Genomic DNA, 20,322 nt, shown 5'->3' on the forward strand with positions numbered 1-20,322 from the left:
CTTTCTGTTAAGTTACATTATTGTTTCAGCTACCTAACCGTTTTTGTTTTTGTTTTTTTTTGTTTATTGCCGTCTGTAGCTGCCTCAGACTTTTACTGTAAAAGAACGTGTCTGTGTATCTGTGTATCTATGTGTCTGTGTGTCTGTGTACATTTCCGTACGCAATAACTCTGTTAATTTTTAGTCTACAGACTCGAAATTTGATATACAGATTACTGAGATTTGGGAAAATTGATGTGATTGGTTTTGGGCCATAAATTTGGCGATTAAGGTGTCAAAGTTCAACGATTTGACCTTTGAGAAATCTACCAAACTCCTCCGACAATTTTGGGTCTACGCACTTGAAATTTTAGATATAGGTTCCTTGAACATGGATCTACCTGAATAACTTGATTTGAGCGCAAAACAATAAATTTTAAGGGATCATAATAGAGGTCAAAGTTTTAAAAAAATTGACCTCTGCGGTCTCTTCCAAATTACTCAGACAATTTCTGGTCTAAATATTTGAAATGTTACATAAAGGGTATTCAGAAATAGGGCAAGCTTTTCATCAGTTTTAGTCGAAAATGTTTAGTTACCAATATATAAATGTATGTATGTATGTCTGTTTGCATGTCTGCATTAAATTTTCAATAGACGCGACGGATTTTACCAAGATCAGTATCGTTTTAAACTTCGATCTTTTATACGACAAATATCGAAAAATTGGCAAAAACTATTAATATCTTCCCCTTCAACTAGGAACTGTTCACAGGGGGGGTCACTTTTTTCGACGATATTTTTTAAAGTTATTCACTCCTTTAGATTGTCTAGCCTTAATTTTAAAAAATGTCGCATCCAGTTTGGCGGTGGTCGTAACAGCATAAACGTTAGGTTTTACCCCGTTCTTTTCCTCCTTTGCGGTACGGGTTCGAACCGGTCTTCCTACTACCACTTTTTTTTTTGCTTAACATACACATCCAAACTCCCGGGCAACGCCAGACGCCCATGCTAATATATATATATATATATATATATATATATATATATATATACGCACTATATATATATATATATATATATATATATATATATATATATGTATATATACTAGCATGGGTGTCCGGCGTTGCCCGGGTATTTGGATGTGTATGTTGAGCAAAAAAAAAGCGGTCAATTTTTTAAACTTTGACCCTTATTATGACCCCTTAAAATGTATTTTTGGGCTCAAATTAAGTTATTCAGCCATGTCCAAGGAATCTGTATCTAAAATTTCACGTGTTTAGACCCAAAATTGTCGGAGGAGTTTGGTAGAGTTCTCAAAGGTCAAATCGTTGAACTGTGACCTTTAATCGCCAAATTTATGGCCAAAAACCGATCACATCGATTTTTGAAAATCTCAGTAACCTGTATATCAAATTTCGAGTCTGTAGACTTAAAATTGACAGAGTTATTGCGTATGGAAATGTACACACACTGACAAACACACACACACTTTCACTTTTATAGATATATATATATATATGTGTGTGTGTGTGTGTGTGTGTGTGTGTGTGTGTGTGTGTGTGTGTGTGTGTGTGTGTGTGTGTGTGTGTCACTTTCACTACGCTGATTAAGATTGTAGAGATTTTTAAAGAATCGGAATAGTAATCGGTAATTGTATCGCAATATATATACATACATATATAAATAATATATGCACATTATATATATACACTATATATATAATATATATACACACTATATACATACACACTATAGATATACATACACACACACACACACACACACACACAGGGTGACTCCAAAAAAACGGGCCCCAACTCGAATTAGTCCCCGTTTCTTCATGTTTTTTACGAATGAAATTAAACTTTGGTCATAACTAGTTTATTAAATTCAAAACCTCCCATCAAGACACTAGGGCCTTTGGCCTTTTTTTTTTCCATTCTACAGCATATGTTCTAGATGGTCTCCATTTAGCTTTTGTTTTTTGTTTTTGGAGGGGGGGTTCACCCTGTATATATACATATATATAAATAATATATATATATATATATATATATATATATATATATATATATATATACACACTATATATATATACACACTATATATATATATATATATATATATATATATATATATATATATATATATATATTAGACATGAAGAGGAGATTATCGATATATATATATAAATACCCGTTCACATACACCTTTCACGATAAAGCTAGAACCCAGAATTAGATAGAATCCAGCCAATGCATCGACAACGGACAACGCCAGACCGAAAGTGGGTTTCGATGTACTGCATCTCATTGCTTGTCACATCGTAGAATGTAGAAATGGATAAAAACATAAGAATTAAAAAATCGAGGCGTAGCCAATAGATTGCGCCGTGGCCCATATGGTTAGGTCGTCAGTATTGTACACTTCATGCGTGCGACGACCTTGGTTCGCGCCTATGTCGGAGCACGTCACTGATGAGATGCCGTACATCGAAACTCACTTTGGGTCTGGCGTTGTCCGTTGTCGATGCCATTGCTCGATTCTATCTAATCCTGGGTTTTAGTTTTATCGTGAAAGGTATATGTGAACGGGTATTTATATAAATATATTTCTTGTAAAATAATATAATTTTTTATAATAATATTTTGTATTTCTGCACGCAACCAATAGAAAACGAATAAATAAATTTCGTATTCATTTTTATACATTTTCATACACACACATACACACATACATAGATATATATATAGATATATATATATATATATAGATATATAGTACTGATTTCCCAAGTTTAAAAAAAAAAATTTCTTGGGTACTATCAGCTAGATTTCAAATAAATGATTTACGATTACTTCTTTGCCTTTTGGCCAAGATCAAAGTGTAGTATCTGTTCTTCGGGTGCGCCACGTCCATTTTCTCGTTCTCTTTCAGTGGAGGAGAAATCCTTCACGACTGAGACAATTTTAATTTTTTGTACCTTTTCTCCGCGTTAAAAAAAAAAACGACCCTGGTGTCTAATTCTGTCCCGTGGGGAGGCATTGTAAATAGGTAAATGCCTCCCCACGGGACAGAATTAGACACCAGGGTCGTTTTTTTTTTTAAACGTGAAGAAAAGATACAAAAATAAAAATTGTCTCAGTCGTGAAGGATTTCTCCTCCACTGAAAGAGAACGAGAAATGGAAGTGCCGCATCTGAAGAACAGATACGGGAGGCATTGTAAATAGGTACAAGTAAACCACTTTTAGCCATGAATGTCGTTGCGCATGCACAAAAGTAATAGAAATATGTTGGCAAGGTAAAACGAACCGTTTGCATTTCAACTTGCCCTAATTTTTTTGTATGCATTATTCATCCATCCAAACAAAGATTTTACTCGTTATAAACCATCCTTAGTGTATGATTACTATTTCTTGTTATTTTCAGTGTTATGTGACCAGTAGTTTAAAAGTTTATCGGTTAAATATTTACACACGGGCACAGATATATACTATTTTATTTATATAGATAACTAGCCGGCTGCTCAGTTTTGCCTGATAATACAATACGCTTAAACATGATATTTTAATTTATGCATGTTGCTTATGTATTATTATAGAATCAATCCTCTATTGCTTATTATATATTACGAGGAATAATTTTCCCGATAGAATAATTCACAAAAAGGTGTTTTTAAATAATAATGATAATGTCGTTCATAAAATTCCGTCTGTGTTTGTTCACAATATCACGTCAGCTGATATTTACGCTTGACGATCTTAAACATAATCTTTCTTCTCTTATAGGCGGACGGTGTAATGTAAAATATTCCCCTCTAATTTTTTTTTTTTTCAATAAGAGAAAAAAGACTATTTCTAAGAACGGATTTTTTTCGATTTTCGATAATTATCGGAAGAATTTCTGTACAAAAGACTCTAAGAACAAAAAATTGTGTCCGTCATATTGTTATGCTATATGTTTTGAGGGGGTACATATTATTTAGGTGACGGCTTATACATATATTATTAAATGTTCCTTGTAGTTGACAACACCCATATTTTAAATGTTCATTTAGAGAGGAGATAGAGTGACAGTAGGTACACGTTGAAGACATTTATATATAATATAAACACATTACCTTTCTACTTGTAATGATGAACACAGAAAGACGGCAGTTATAAAAAAACATGATGATACTTTATTCTTCGACCGGTCGTAAATATATATATATATATATATATATATATATATACGCTGAAGAGGGGTATATATATATATATATATATATATATATATATATATATATATATATATATATATATATATATATATATATATATATATATATATATATATATATATATATATATATATATATATATATATACGCTGAAGAGGGGTACGCTGAAGGGGGGATCTTCTTAAATGAGGATTGGTATATATTATAAGAATATATATTTCTACAGAAATATATATATATATATATATATATATATATATACGCTGAAGGGGGGGTCTTCTTAAATGAGGATTGGTATATATTATAAGAATATATATTTCTACACTGATAATATGGTAATAAAAAATTGAGTCCGTCATATTGTTATGTTATATGTTTTGAGGGGGTACATATTATTAACGTGACGGCTTATACATATATTATTAAATGTTCCTTGTAGTTGACAACATACATATTTTAAATGTTCATTTAGAGAGGAGATAGAGTGACAGTATGTACATGTTGAAGACATTTATACGGAGGGAGTTGATATTCACAAGACATGTACTTTGATGAGTATATACACACACACACACATGTATATATGGAATGATGAACACAGAAAGACGGCATTTATAAAAAAAAAACATGATGATAGTTTATTCTTCGACCGGTCGGAAATGATTCTGTACTTCAGGAATTCAAAGTCGTTACATCGTTCCTTCTAAGCCTCCCGCTTCCTGAGAATCGGTCTGATCCTCTCTGCTTCTCTGATTCTCTGATCTGAATCTGATTCTCCTTCTTAACTCTTCGAACCCTTTCCTATATTGAGAAATTATTTCTGCCATGACGTCACACGTATGTCTGGGAAACGTGACCATAACTCACGTGTTTCAACGTTTTGAAATCATTTCTGACGATCAGGAAATTCCCCATTCTATTTGTTAATTCTCTAACCGATATTTTTTATTATGCATTCTTTCTAAGAATGTGAATAGATTTTCCAGCAAAAGTTTATTTATAAAATGTTTTAAAAGAATTAACAATTTAACTGGACATTCCATTTAAAATCTATTGTTTTTTTAAACTTATCTACAGGGTTCGATTCTCGTTTTATCTGATATCATTTTCATTTGACTAATTCTCTTTTTATACTTACATGAAAAGGAGACAGCCCTAACATGAGGAAAGAACTCACACACAAACTGATATTTATATATTAGTAAAGATGCTAGACGAGCTCATGCATTCTCTATGGCGAGCTTGCCTCAGGCTCAAGAAAGAGGGGGCGACACCATCTTCGCTACAGGGATGTCTGCAAGCGTGACATGAAGGCTCTCTCGGTGGACAGGAATACATGGGAAGCCTCTGCAGCTGACAGAACTGCCTGGAAGAAAATGATACGCCAGGGGATTATCATCAGCGAGAGAACCCTCCATGTTGAAAATGCTGCAAAGAGAGCTAGGAGAAGAGCGAGTGTACAGGCGGAACAGCCGGACGAAGCGGCAAATTGCATAACAACCTTCGTATGTCAAGGCTGTGGCAGACTATGCAAATCAAGAATTGGTCTCTACAGTCACACAAAAGGATGCATACAGGCAGCATCTTAATACGGCGCTGATCCATAGTAGTTTCGACTGACGGATGCCACACAGTAAAGATGCTAACATATTATGGCAATCCACGCCTTCCATTTTGGGCCAACTAATCTTCTGGTCGGCTTTGTGTAGGATTGAAACCGCTATCTTCAGACAATATTCACATGGAACCGTAGCGATTCAACATCTCTATCCACTGTGCCATGGGCCCCGAAGGGCGATCAAAGCAGACCAGAGGATTAGTTGGCCAAAACGTGATGAGACAACAACTATGAAAGGCAGTAATTGCTGAAGATACAGTTAAGAAATTTAACATTCCTATCCTAGTTGGCCGAAACGTCGTGAAACAATAATGAAGATGAGGATAACAGTCCGCAAATAAATAAATAAATAAATAAATATACAAATTACTTATCTCAAAGAATTCCAATAACTAATATATATATATATATATATATATATATATATATTATTCCTGTAATGAACTGTTCTCTGTTGAATGCGGTTTTATGCTGGTTCTATACAGTTCTAGAAGGTCCACCCTCCCAGGCTTTATCTTCTCTCTTTGAGAAGGTTTAGTTTATTGCTACTCTTTTGAGACACTTCTGCTGGGGAATGCCAACGGAGCTGCACAAGCATCTTTTTTAAGGTCAAAGGGCTTCTCTTTCTCTTCTGGAGCACTAACTTTTTAATCACACTTTCCAACCTTGGTGTCACAGTTCTCGCGGTGAGGAAGGAACTAAATACCAGCTGTTTGTTTTCCAAATTGGTTTTGTTTTCAATCGGTGCCTAAATTCCGGAACCAAAATGGCTGGTGGTAGAGGGTCAATGGTTAAAGAAATTGAATGAATTGATACGTTTCTTTGGTATTCAGCGGACAGATTTTTTTGTTTGATGAGAGCGATGAGTTCTGTCCAGATAATAAAGGAAGATGGCCGCCTATCAGCAGAACAAAGAAATCAGTCATCCGCCATTTTGTTTTAATGTTATTATTTTTGTTTGAAATCAGAAACGCGCGAATGTACTGATGTGTTCAATAACTTCTTTGTGTCGATACAAATGAAATGGCTCCTCCTCTTTTCTGGTATAAAAATAAAACTTATGAATAAATAAAACAAAAACTGAACGGATAATTCTTCTATTTTTTTTTTCAATAATTACTTTGAACAGTGGTTTCCGAACTACGACTTGCAGGCCAGATCCGGTCCACCAAAGTTTTTAATCCGGTCCTCGGAGCTTTTATGGAAAACGTAAAAATATCCAGGAATTAAAAAAGAAATGTATGAAAATCGTGTGGGTGTTTTTGTTTTATTTATTTATTTATTTATTTATTTATTGTTTTTGTTTTATTTATTTATTGTTTTTGTTTTATTTATTTATTTATTGTTTTTGTTCAGAAAAATTATTAAAAGAATTAGGTCTTGGGGAACCAGTTTCACTAAAAAGCAAAGATAATGAGCAAAACTGATACAGAGTGTAAAAGGGAAAGAATAGGCAATTATCGCCGTTTAGACGTCGCCTCTGGCATATGGGTGTCGACACTAACTTCCTCTTTTCCTATTCTCTCTCTCTCTCTCTCTCTCTCTCTCTCTCTCTCTCTCTCTCTTTCTCTCTCTCTCTCTTCCCTATTCCCCCCCGCTAAGCTAAGACACGTTAAGGTGCCGACGTGCGCCACGTGTTTCACATATGGTTTTACACACCCAAACCGATTTTGTAATAAGATGAACTTTTGCGTATTATCCAGCCTTATCGAGGTAAGTCAAACATTTCAAAATCATGAACAAACAAACTCTACGATCCATGAACTACATATTTAATCTCATTCCACAAATGATTAGCAGAGATCAACAACGCGCACATACGAACGCATCTTAAGGAGATATCAATTGAATTAATCTATTAGTAAAATAGAGTTATCTCCATTGAATTAATGAAAAGGCACCAATTATTTTACTACTGGGAAGATCAATATGAAAGAACAGTTGGAAATGACTTATATACCATACAGTATGACCATGTAATCCCTACAGCATTCTGCCTTGAACATGCTGCTGTCAAACATGACATAGTTATATGGAACAAATCACAGAGTTGCAACATTGGTTGAAGTAAGTATCCCTAATGCAAAAGAGAACCAGACAATTGCACTTAAGGGGACAGCGAGGATACTAAAAAGAGCTCTCGGTTGGTTTCAATAAAAAGCAGGGCAATGTTGGCAGCTTGTTTGGCTGTCCCATACCCAGCATTACAAGCTACAAAGGAATACTTTTTTTTTAATCAGAAAGAGTGGCAACCTTGGTTGAAGTGAGTGTCCCTAATGATGGAGGTCTGAACAGAGCTGAAAGGGAGAAACAGACCAAATATCAAGGTCTCATGTATGATATGAAAAAAAACTGGAATCTTAGAGAGATATCGATCATACCAGTTATTATAGATGTCACAGGGCTTATAAAGAAGAACCTAAAGTCCTACCTAACTAATATTCCTTATGAACCAAGTGCAAAGGTGATTCAGACAATTGCACTTAAGGGAACAACGAGGATACTAAAAAGAGCTCTCGGTTGGTTTCAATAAAAAGCAGGGCAATGTTGGCAGCTTGTTTGGCTGTCCCATACCCAGCATTACAAGCTACAAAGGAATACTTTTTTTTAATCAGAAAGAGTGGCAACCTTGGTTGAAGTGAGTGTCCCTAATGATGGAGGTCTGAACAGAGCTGAAAGGGAGAAACAGACCAAATATCAAGGTCTCATGTATGATATGAAAAAAAAATGGAATCTTAGAGAGATATCGATCATACCAGTTATTATAGATGTCACAGGGCTTATAAAGAAGAACCTAAAGTCCTACCTAACTAATATTCCTTATGAACCAAGTGCAATGGTGATTCAGACAATTGCACTTAAGGGAACAACGAGGATACTAAAAAGAGCTCTCGGTTGGTTTCAATAAAAAGCAGGGCAATGTTGGCAGCTTGTTTGGCTGTCCCATACCCAGCATTACAAGCTACAAAGGAATACTTTTTTTTAATCAGAAAGAGTGGCAACCTTGGTTGAAGTGAGTGTCCCTAATGATGGAGGTCTGAACAGAGCTGAAAGGGAGAAACAGACCAAATATCAAGGTCTCATGTATGATATGAAAAAAAAACTGGAATCTTAGAGAGATATCGATCATACCAGTTATTATAGATGTCACAGGGCTTATAAAGAAGAACCTAAAGTCCTACCTAACTAATATTCCTTATGAACCAAGTGCAAAGGTGATTCAGACAATTGCACTTAAGGGAACAACGAGGATACTAAAAAGGGCTCTCGGTTAGTTTCAATAAAAGGCAGGGGAATGTTGGCAGCTAGTTTAGCTGCCTCATACCCAGCATTACAATTATCAAAGGAAGAAAATATATAAATCTTTTAAAAAATACTTTGCAAGGATGAGATATAGGTAAAATACTTTCGCTTGTTTTCTTGTTAAAGTGTTTTTTATTCAATAAGTCTGAAGAAAGGCTGTCCTTGTGAAAATTTTCAAACGACATAATGATTGAATTTGTCCGAATAGTCTTGAAACAATTGTAACTAACAATGAAATACACTTTTTGTTGCTATCAATTATTTCTTTGATGTCTTGGTTTTTGTTAAAACAATATATGAATGCTCAATTATGAAATATGATAATTTTGTAGCTTACAGTTTTAGTCATGTCTTTTTGGCTTAAAATTTATTGGTATATGAACGATTACTGAATTATATAAACCCAGTAAAATTCGGAATACTACAAATAAGACTATATATATATATATATATATATATATATATATATATATATATATATATATATTAAATTCGAAGTACAACAGAATTGTAATAGTTTAAAAGCGAAGTGGGGCATTTTTTTTTAAACCTTATAAAAAAAGATCGACTATAATGTAAAAAGAAACAGGATCGACTAAAAGTAAGAAAAATAAATTGAAAAAGAAAGAAATCGACTAAAAGGGGGAGGAAGAGAAAGAAAAGTCGATCTTCTTTCTTTTTCAATTTATTTTTCTTACTTTTAGTCGATCCTGTTTCTTTTTACATTATAGTCGATCTTTTTTTATAAGGTTTAAAAAAAATGCCCCACTTCTCCTTTAAAAATATATATATATATATACACACATGCGCACACACACACAGACACACATATATATATATATATATATATATATATATATATATGTGTGTCTGTGTGTGTGTGTATATATATATATATATATATATATATATATATATATAACTACTTTGTTTAATCACATAAATTAATATACTGAAACAATTTTAACTAACGATGAAATACAATATTTGTTGCCATCAATCTATTTCTTGATGTCTTGATTTTGTTAAAACAATATATGAACGCTCAATTATGAAATATGATAATTTTGTAGCTTATAGTTTAAGTCATCTCTTTTTGGCTTAAAATTTATTGGTATGTGAACGATTACTAAATTATATAAACCCAGTATAATTCGGAATGCTACAAATAAGGTTGGTTGGTCGTTTTTGTTTTACGGCATATCAACCCTTTTCGGGTTATTTAATGCCGAATCCAAACATTTTGAAGAAAAAATTTTTTAATAGAATATATTTGTTGTTTTCACGTCGGTTTCTATTTAACCCATAGTTGGGACCCTAACAGGTACTACCACTCCGGGTCAGAGTGGACCTGGGAGCTCCACACTCCCCAAAGCCCACAAGCTGGGGCCTCACCACTGGATATAGTTTAAGGTGATATCCAGGACCCCCATTGAGGGACTTTTACCCTCTGCAGGGGGGCAGTCGGCGTATTCTAATGCCCCACCAACAGGGCCAACTACAAATAAGACTATATATATATATATATATATATATATATATATATATATATATATATATATATATATATATTCTTCATAATTTTTTGTTTCGGTTTCGATTCAAGCTGATGCACCTAAGTCGTATATATATATATATATATATATATATATATATATATATATATATATATATATATATATATATATATATACAGATATTGAAATCAAAACTTAATAACATCTAAGAATCGATAGAAAATTGACTCTATAAAAATATATACGAAATCTGCATAAATTAAAATATCATATTTAAGCGTGTTTTACGACTGAACAACGAGAGAATGCCAACATCAATATGTTATATATGAAAGAGTTCGCTGTGAGATTTCCACAGGGTCAGCTAGTTAATATTAAAGAGAAAAAACAAATTAAATACACGTGGCACAGTGGTTAAAGTACTTGGAAAATTTCATGTGTAAAAAGTGACGTTCTTCTGAATGTTGAAGTTCAATCCTTATAAAATCCGAAAAATATAACTGCGAATTATTTAGGATCTATGGCAACACATCAAACGCCGTAAATGACAAATGACAAAGTTCTCTCTGATTTTCTTTCCTCTGATCTTGAGCGCGTGGTACAATGGGAGAAGAGGTGGCTGGTTACTTTTAATGCATCTAAAACCAAGCTCCTATCTTTACATCATCAACGCTCTGATCCCCATCTGGCATCAATTGAAATGGATGGTTCTCGTTTTGGGGGGCTCCATATTTTGACAAGCTTCTGGGTTTGACCTTTACTCCTGACTGAAATGGAACACGTACATCAAGTATGTTGCCAAGATGGTGGAATCCTTCTACCGCTCCAGAAGATATCTCACTACTGATGCAATTCTCTATCTCTGTAAAAGCCCAAAGATGGAGTCCTGCTGCTACATCTGGGCAGGAGCTGCTAAAAACAGCCTACCCTGCCTTGACAGAGTACAAAATAGACTTCGTGGCTTAGTGAGGGATGCCTTTTTCGCTTCCCTGCAACCTCTCTTCCACAGAAGAGACGTTGCGAGCCAGTCTTTGTTTTATCGTTATTTCCGTGGCAAGTGCTCGTCTGAGCTATAATCTCTGGTTCACCCTTGCCAATCTTTCACGATAAACTAGCTGAGGCCACTGTCGTTAATTTTCCCCACTCTTTATCTGTGCCTAAATAAAAGCGTAGATTCCATGAGCAAAGCTTCTTTCTTATAAGTGCACGACTGTGGAACTCTCTTCCGTTTGCCTGTTTCCCACCTGACTACGACTTGGATGTCTTCAAATCCAACATAAACAAATTCCTGATAAACCACCCCCTTAAGTAAGACACTTTATCAAATCTCCAATGCTAACGAGTACTACGATACTATCCCATTGATTACTGTAAACGCAATAACCCTTATCCCCGAGTGACTTCCGGGCCTTGATAAGTGGTGACCTCCATGTAAAAAAAAAAAAAAAAAATTCTATCCCGTCATGGCTGATGAAACGAGAGCATGCTACTCCCGTGAGTTAAATAAAGAGTTCCGGTGGAAATTCCATGCAGATTCTAGAGTTCGGTAGACAAATACCCCTAAAGACGTCGAAGAAGAAGACAAAAAAGAAAAAGATAATGAAAAAGAAAAAGAGGACTGATTATAATAATAATAATAATAATAAGAAGAAGAAGAAGAAGAAGAAGAAGAAGAAGAAGAAGAAGAAGAAGAAGAAGAAAAACAAGTGAAGCATGCATGGTCCCCCGTGAATGCACAGTGAACGAGGCATAAAAAAATGACCAAATTCAACATTTGCCCCTCCCGACCATTTAGCCCTAAAAATTCACAGGGGACGACAAATCCTAGTGAAAATGAACAAACGGTGCAGTTTTAGGCGTTAACATATGTAAATTTGAGCTCTGCACCATGCAAAAAGAAAAATTACTAAGTCCAATCCCCCCTATTTAGCCCAAAAAGTCCACACGGCCTTAACGTATTTAAATTTGAGTTCAGCACCATGCAAAACTGCTAAATAGACATACGCAGAAAATTTTGGACAAATATGCTAAAATAGTCCCAAAAATGGAGTGATTTTATTAGCCCTAAAAGAGCCCCTGGAGCACACCCAAGAGTTATCGCCAAGTATAGACAAACAAAATTATATAGAAATCAATTAGTTACATCTTTTTCTTGTTGTTCTTTTTTCTTCTGCTTCTATATAAAATTTAAAAATTAAAAGGATAGAAAGAAAGAAAGAAAGAAAGAAAGAAGAAAACTTGTTCTTTCTTTCTTTCTATCCTTTCAATCTTTTTTTTTTGTGTGTCTTTACAATTCGGCCTTTTGGCCAAGATGAAAGTGTAGTATCTGTTCTTCAAATGCTGCACTTCTATTTCTTGTTCTCTTTCGGTGGAGGAGAAATCCTTCACGACTGAGACAATTTTTATTTTTGTACCTTTTCCCCACGTTAAAAAACGACCCTGGTGTCTAACTCTGTCACGTGGGGAGGCATTGTAAATAGGTTCACTCGCTCTAAAGAATCTCCCGGTCGCAGACATCAATTTCTTCATGTCGCTACGCACCAAAAATGTTTTTTTTCGCCATATTTATGGCGTCGTTCCATCGATTTTATTACATTGTGTGTGTGTATATGTATATGTATATGTATATGTTCTATAACGACGTACACATTGAATAGTTGGGTTTATATTTTACCTGTATATTCGTGTATGTGTAAATGCGTGTATGTATATACGTCGTATCATTTAGTTGATTGTCTAGTGTGTATATTTTAACATTTATGCAACAGGTCTAACAGGAAACGATTGACGTGGACGTATCGAAACTATAGTAGACAAACAGTTCTTTTAACAGGTGTAAATAACACAACACATACCTGGAAATACATGAACATTTATTTTATTTTAACATTTATACAACAGCTCTAACAGGAAACGATTGACGATTTTATGTGTCTGAGGGTGATCTTTGATAAGTTTTATATTGGAATGCTTTCGATAAATACTGAAAATCGATAAACGAAATAATCCGATGAAAGAAGGAACAGTTAACACCCTTATACAGCCTGACATCACAAAGGCATTTAAGAAATTTTTTCACCGCACAAGCAGAAGTATCTGGCGTATAAAATCAACAGTAGATTCTTTGATATGACAGTGACGCATTCGAAATGATTGTTTCTGTTTAGAACACAGTTGAAACATATTACTTGACTTTTGCATTTTAAACTGTAATTCAATTTTATAAAGTCAACAGTAAGTTCTCTACAGTGTAATGTAGATTACAGTGTGTTACATTGTGTGTTAACCTAAAACATTGTTCTTGCCCTTTTGGTCAAGATCAAAGTTCCGACAGATACTGCAAGTAAAGACCATATGTGGGGGCAACTCCACATATAAGACCTTGTTCAATGTAGGGGCAACCCTTCATACCAATTGTCACTATCCAGCTCCCCTACTCCCCGGGGAGTTGGTCCCCATTTCCCCTTCACTCCTCACTTTAAAAATCGGCCTCTTGCCTAATTTGCTCGGTGGGGGAGCAAATAAATACCATCTGTTCTTCAGATGCTGCACTTCTATTTCTTGTTCTCTTTCGGTGAAGGAGAAATCCTTCACGACTGAGACAATTTTTATTTTTGTACCTTTTCTCCACGTTAAAAAACGACCCTGGTGTCTAACTCTGTCCCGTGGGGAGGCATAGTAAATAGGTACATTGTGTGTTATATTGTATATGAATATGTTCCATAACTACGTACATGTAGAATAGTGGGGTTTATATTTTATCTGTATATTCATGCACGTGTAAATGCGTGTATATATATACGTTGTATCGTTTAGTTGATCGTCTAGTGTGTATATTTTAATATTTATGCAATAGTTCTAACAGGAAACGATTGACGTGGACGTATCGAAACAGTTGTAGACAAACAGTTCTTTTTAACAGCTGTAAATAGCACATGATTATATTCCTGAATTATATACGAACACTTATTTTCATGATTTCGGTTGTCACCTTAAAGATTTCAACGTCGTTACATCTTGGCTGCCTGAGATGACGCCGTTCCCTGCGTCATGGAGAGACCAACTCCCACTTTTGAGTCGTCCGTTCTCTCTGATGTCCAGCTAACGACTGACCAGAATATCCACAAATCTACATCTCCTTACGTGTCTCAGACCAACAGCTGATGTAACCTCAATCTAGTTATTTGTTTATGCAAACCAAAAATAATTTTTACATCTATTTTCTATTTTCACATTACGATATTATTATATTATATATAAATCAGTTTTTTCCCAATTTAATTGTTTATTTTCTAATCATAATAATTGATCCAGCGATAATATTAATAATAATATTAATAAAAATAATAATAATAATAATAATAATAATAATAATAATAATAATAATAATCGCTCTTCTTCCATTTTCTATCATTTTCTTTCGTCCTCTTCTTCTTCTTCTTCTTCTCCGTCTGTTTCTATGTTTTCTGCATATTTTTCTTCGTCTTCTTCTTCGTCGTCTTCTCTCTTTCTCTCTCTCTCTCTCTCTCTCTCTCTCTCTCTTCTTATTCATCTCCTCTTTCTTCTTCTCCATGTTCATCTTCTTTCTTTTATTTTTCTTCCTCTTCTTTTTCTAATATTGCTTTTTTCTTTGTCATCTTTTTCGTGTTATTCCTCCTCTTCTTCATCATCTTTTTTATCTCTGTAGTTTTCTTTTTCTATGTCTTTTTTTAATCCTATTTTTTTTTTCAGAATTTCTTTCTTTGTTCCCCTTACACTTACTTTTTTTTTCATTCTTCTGTTCGTCCTTCTCCAGAAGTCTTGGTTTCGGTTTCGATTTTAGTTGATGGTACCTTAGTAATCTATTTTTTATATAAATAATATTATCTAGAGTTCTTCATAAGTTTTTGTTTCGGTTTCGATTATAGCTAAAGGAACTAAGGTTATATACATATATATATATATATATATATATATATATATATATATATATATATATATATACACTTGTGCCCGATATTATTCATACCCCCCTTGAAAATTGAGTTTATTAGGTGTAACTTTTGTAAGAATTTATTGTTTACGTCCATATTGATACATATTCTTAATAAACCTCTTCTGATCATTTTCGTCATTTTAAAATCTCGGGATATTTGTAATAAAAGAAATATACAGCTATTTATAAAATCTGCAATGTTCAAAAATAATCATACCCCCTTATTTTTTCAGTATTAATCGAGTTTCTGACTGTTTGTTTTCTGTTTGATTCTTATTTTGAATGCTTTTATACAACCTTTGATTAATTTCATTTTGTTTTTTTCATTTTTCAGAAATTAAAATGATATCAACTGAAAACCAATAAAAGAATAAAAATTATTAGAATGGGGAAGAAAAAAGAGCTTAGTAATGATCTTAGGACTAAAATTGTGAATTCACATAAGGATGGTTTAGGTTACAAGTCAATTTCCAAGAAATTTGAGGTCCCTACAGCAACAGTACAGAGCATCATCAAAAAATTCCAGAGCCACCACACAACAACAACTTGATTGGTAGAGGAAGGAAAAGGAAACTGTCTGCTAGAGCCACCAGGAATATTGTAAGAAGTGTTAATGCAAATCCAACCACCACTAATAAGGACATTTTAGAAAATCTGGAGTCTTCTGGCATAAAAATATCAAGGCAAACATTGCAAAGGACTCTGCATGAAAATGGTCTGAAAGGAAGAAGACCAAGAAGGACTCCATTGCACACCGGAAAACACCTTGCAGCACGTCTAAAGTTTGCTAGGACCCATGTGAATTCTCCAGAGTCCGTTTTCTCAAGTATTTTGTGGACTGACGAAACAAAAATTGAATTGTTTGGCCATATGGATGCTTCTTACGTTTGAAGGAAGAAAGGAGAAGCTTACAACCCAAAGAACACCATACCCACGGTGAAACATGGTGGTGGTAGCCTAATGTTTTGGGGCTCCTTTTCGGCTAGTGGTCCAGGTAGTTTGGTCAAGATAGATGGAACCATGAAGAAGGAGCAATATTTGGAGATACTCCAGAAAAACATTAGACAGGATGCGGAGAAGCTCCATTTAGGACCAAACTGGGTCCTTCAACAGGATAATGATCCAGAACATACTGCCAAAATAGTCAAGAAATGGTTTGAGGATAATCAAATTAATGTTTTGAAATGGCCTAGCCAGAGTCCCGACCTGAACCCTATCGAAAACCTCTGGCACATATTGAAAACTGAGGTTAAAAAGCAGAAACCTAGAAATTTGAGGGATTTGGAGAACTACTGCATTGAAGAATGGTCAAAAATCAGTGTTGATGCTTGTAAAAACCTTGTTGATAAATATCCCAAACGGTTACAGGCAGTTATTAAGAATAAAGGGCATGCTATTGACTATTAGTAAGAGAGGTATGAATAATTTTGAACTAGTGCCATTATTGTTTTTCTTTGTATAATGTTTCAAACTTGCATAATTTATTTATTTGTTGAGTTTAAATTAAATGCTTATGCTTGATTTATTGTTTGAAATCCCTTTAATATTGTCTACCTTCTGGTTTGAGCAATATTCTTATAGAAATCTCAAAGATCCGAGGGGTATGAATAATATCGGGCACAAGTGTATATATATATATATATACATAAACATATATATATACATATATATACATATATGCATATATATACATATAAATATACATATATATACATACATATATGCACATATATATACATATATATAAATCTATATATACATATATGATGATTGCAACGTCTTGTCAGACGAATGCCACTCCCTCAGACACTTAAAAGTCCATGAGCCCAAAAATGACTTTCATCGCCACAGGACCATTTTAATAGACAAATGCATGAGGGAGTATCTATACACAGAGACGTACCACCAAAGATGCCTCCGAAAAATCCTCAGAATTAGTTGGAAGGACCGACGCACCAACACCAGCGTCCTGAGTGAGGCTGACATTCCCACTATCACCGCTACTGTTGCTCAACGTCAGCTCAGATGGACTGGTCATGTTGTCCGAATGCCGGATCTCCGCCTCCCAAAACAGATTTTCTACTCTCAGCTTGTTGAGGGAAAGCGTGCCCAGGGTGGTCAAAAGATGAGGTATAAGGACAACATCAAAGCAAATCGAAAGCGGTTTCACATGGACCTTGAGACATGGGAGCAGGTTGGCATGGAGGAGCGCTGTCCACGAAGGTGCTGCGCTTTATAGTAGTGACCTAAATCAAGCTGCTGAGGATAAACGCAAGCACAGAAAGGACAGATTATCAACCAGACACACCCAACCCCACCCCACCACCACTACCTTTATCTGCCCAAACTGCACAAGACAAATTGGGTCTAGGATTGGGCTCTATGCTCACCTGAGGACCCACAGAAGCCACAACGGAGGACAGTCTTACTCGGACACGAGTGACCGCCGATGATGATATATACATATATATACATATATATATACCTATATATATGCATATATATATACATATATAAATATATACATATATATATATATATATATATATATGAAATAAAATGGAGGTGGAAGGACCTAGATACTCAACGTTTCGCCCGATCTATGCGGGCTTCTTCAAGAGGGATGGTCATTGAAGAAGCCCGCATAGATCGGGCGAAACGTTGAGTATCCAGGTCCTTCCACCTCCATTTTATTTCATATCGTCGGATTTAATCCAGCTCAACAATCATATATATATATATATATATATATATATATATATATATATATATATATATATATATATATATAAGTTTGGGATTTGTGTTTCCATTCGAACTGATGCACCCAAATCATATAGATATATTTTTTATTTTTGAAATCGCAACTTTATAATATATAAAAATCAAAGAACATTAACTCTATGATAATACATATATAAAATCTGCATGAATTAAAATATCATACTTTAGCGTATTTTACGACCTGGCTACAATAGAACATTAACTCTATAATAATATATACGAAATTTGAAATAATTAAAATATCATATTTAAGCGTATTTTACGACCTGGTTACACCGGGCGTCACTGCTAGCTTAGATAAATACTTTTGCAGTTTTAACAAAAGAGCTACAGTAATGTCAGATCGTCTCAATTTATGCTGGATATCGACAGAACGCTAACATCAATATATTACATATGAATGAGTCCCCCTGTGGAATTTCCACAGGTCTCGCTAGTTTTTATTTTTTGTTTTTGTTTTTGTTTCTATTAGTCCTCTTTTTCTTATTCATCATCTTTTCCTTTTTTGTCTCGGTCATTTTTAGACGCGTGCAAGCGACTCTATAAGTCAGTCCGTCGGTCCGTCGGTCTGTCGGTCGGTCGGTCGGTCGGTCGGTTTGTCGGTCTGTTCGTAGCACTTTTGTGCTTGGCTTTTTGGTTAAAATCAAAGGTCTGTTGTTAATAGATGCTGTTCTTAGCTTTTTAAGCTTTTCTTGGCCTTTTGGCCAAGATCAAAGTGTAGTATCTGTCCGACAGATACTGCAAGCTATGACTAGCAAAGACCAGATGTGGGGGCAACCCCACATGACTGACCTTTAACCAGCTCCCATTTCCCACCTCTCGGAAGCTGGTCCCCTTTTTCCCTTCCCCCTCCCTTCACTCCTCACATTAAAAATCGGCCTTGTGCCTAATTTGCTTGGTGGGGGAGCAAATAAATACCATCTGTCCGACAGATACTGCGATCAAAGACCATATGTGGGGGCGACCCCACATATAAGACCTTGGTCAATGTAGGGGCGACCCTTCATACCAATTGTCACTATCCAGCTCCCCTACTCCCCGGGGAGTTGGTCCCCATTTCCCCTTCACTCCTCACATTAAAAATCGGCCTTGTGCCTAATTTGCTCGTGGGGGAGCAAATAAATACAGCTTTTCTTGGCCTTGTGGCCAAGATTAAAGTGTAGTATCTGTTCCAGCAGATACTGCAAGCAAAGACCATATTTGGGAGAAATCCCACATATAAGACCTTGGTCAATGTAGGGGCAACCCTTCATACTAATTGTCACTATCCAGCTCCCCTACTCTCCGGGGAATTGGTCCCCATTTCCCCTTCACTCCTCACATTAAAAATCGGCCTTGTGCCTAATTTGCTCGGTGGGGGAGCAAATAAATACCCTTTTCTTGGCCTTTTGGTCAAGATCAAAGTGTAGTATCTGTTCTTAATACATGCTGTACTTATGTTTGTAACTTTTCCTTGGCCACATAACTAATATAACGTTTCAAATTCCCTAAATCAAATAATTTTTGTGATATAAAGTGGGAGATAATTTTTCTGTATTAATTTAATGTAAAATGATCACCCACTTTACAACCAGTCGGTCTCAAAGCCATTCAAATCATTCTCCAGATCATTCAGTTGTTTTTGAAGGATTCCAGTTATTTTTTAAGCATTCAAGTCATTCTTAAGGTCATTTAGTTCATTAAAGTCATTCTAAGTTATTTACTTTTTATTTATTTAAGTCATTTCAGCCCAATTTCAGTCATTTTAATTTATCTTTAAGAATTTCATGTCAATCCTACATTCACGCATTCATTCATTACACGAGAGAACGCGACTAATGGCTATCGGCCTTGTTTTTTCTGTTTTAATAAAATACATCACCGTTACTTTCCAAACAATGTCTGCCTTTTATTTTTTTTTACTGTGCATTTCGTCTG

General features: G+C 34.9%; 3 pseudogenes; all 3 read left to right on the top strand.

The window, feature by feature from the left end:
* The first annotated feature begins 2,838 nt into the window (after nucleotides 1-2,838).
* LOC145269905 (U2 spliceosomal RNA) lies at nucleotides 2,839-2,973 on the top strand (annotated as a pseudogene).
* A 16,116-nt stretch (nucleotides 2,974-19,089) lies between these two features.
* LOC145269972 (U2 spliceosomal RNA) lies at nucleotides 19,090-19,242 on the top strand (annotated as a pseudogene).
* Nucleotides 19,243-19,776: 534 nt separating this feature from the next.
* Nucleotides 19,777-19,875, top strand: LOC145269973 (U2 spliceosomal RNA; annotated as a pseudogene).
* Nucleotides 19,876-20,322: the final 447 nt, after the last annotated feature.

Source organism: Euprymna scolopes, chromosome 45 (genome assembly GCF_053919585.1).
Source record: "Euprymna scolopes isolate OS-2025 chromosome 45, ASM5391958v1, whole genome shotgun sequence".
NCBI classification, from domain to species: domain Eukaryota; kingdom Metazoa; phylum Mollusca; class Cephalopoda; order Sepiida; family Sepiolidae; genus Euprymna; species Euprymna scolopes.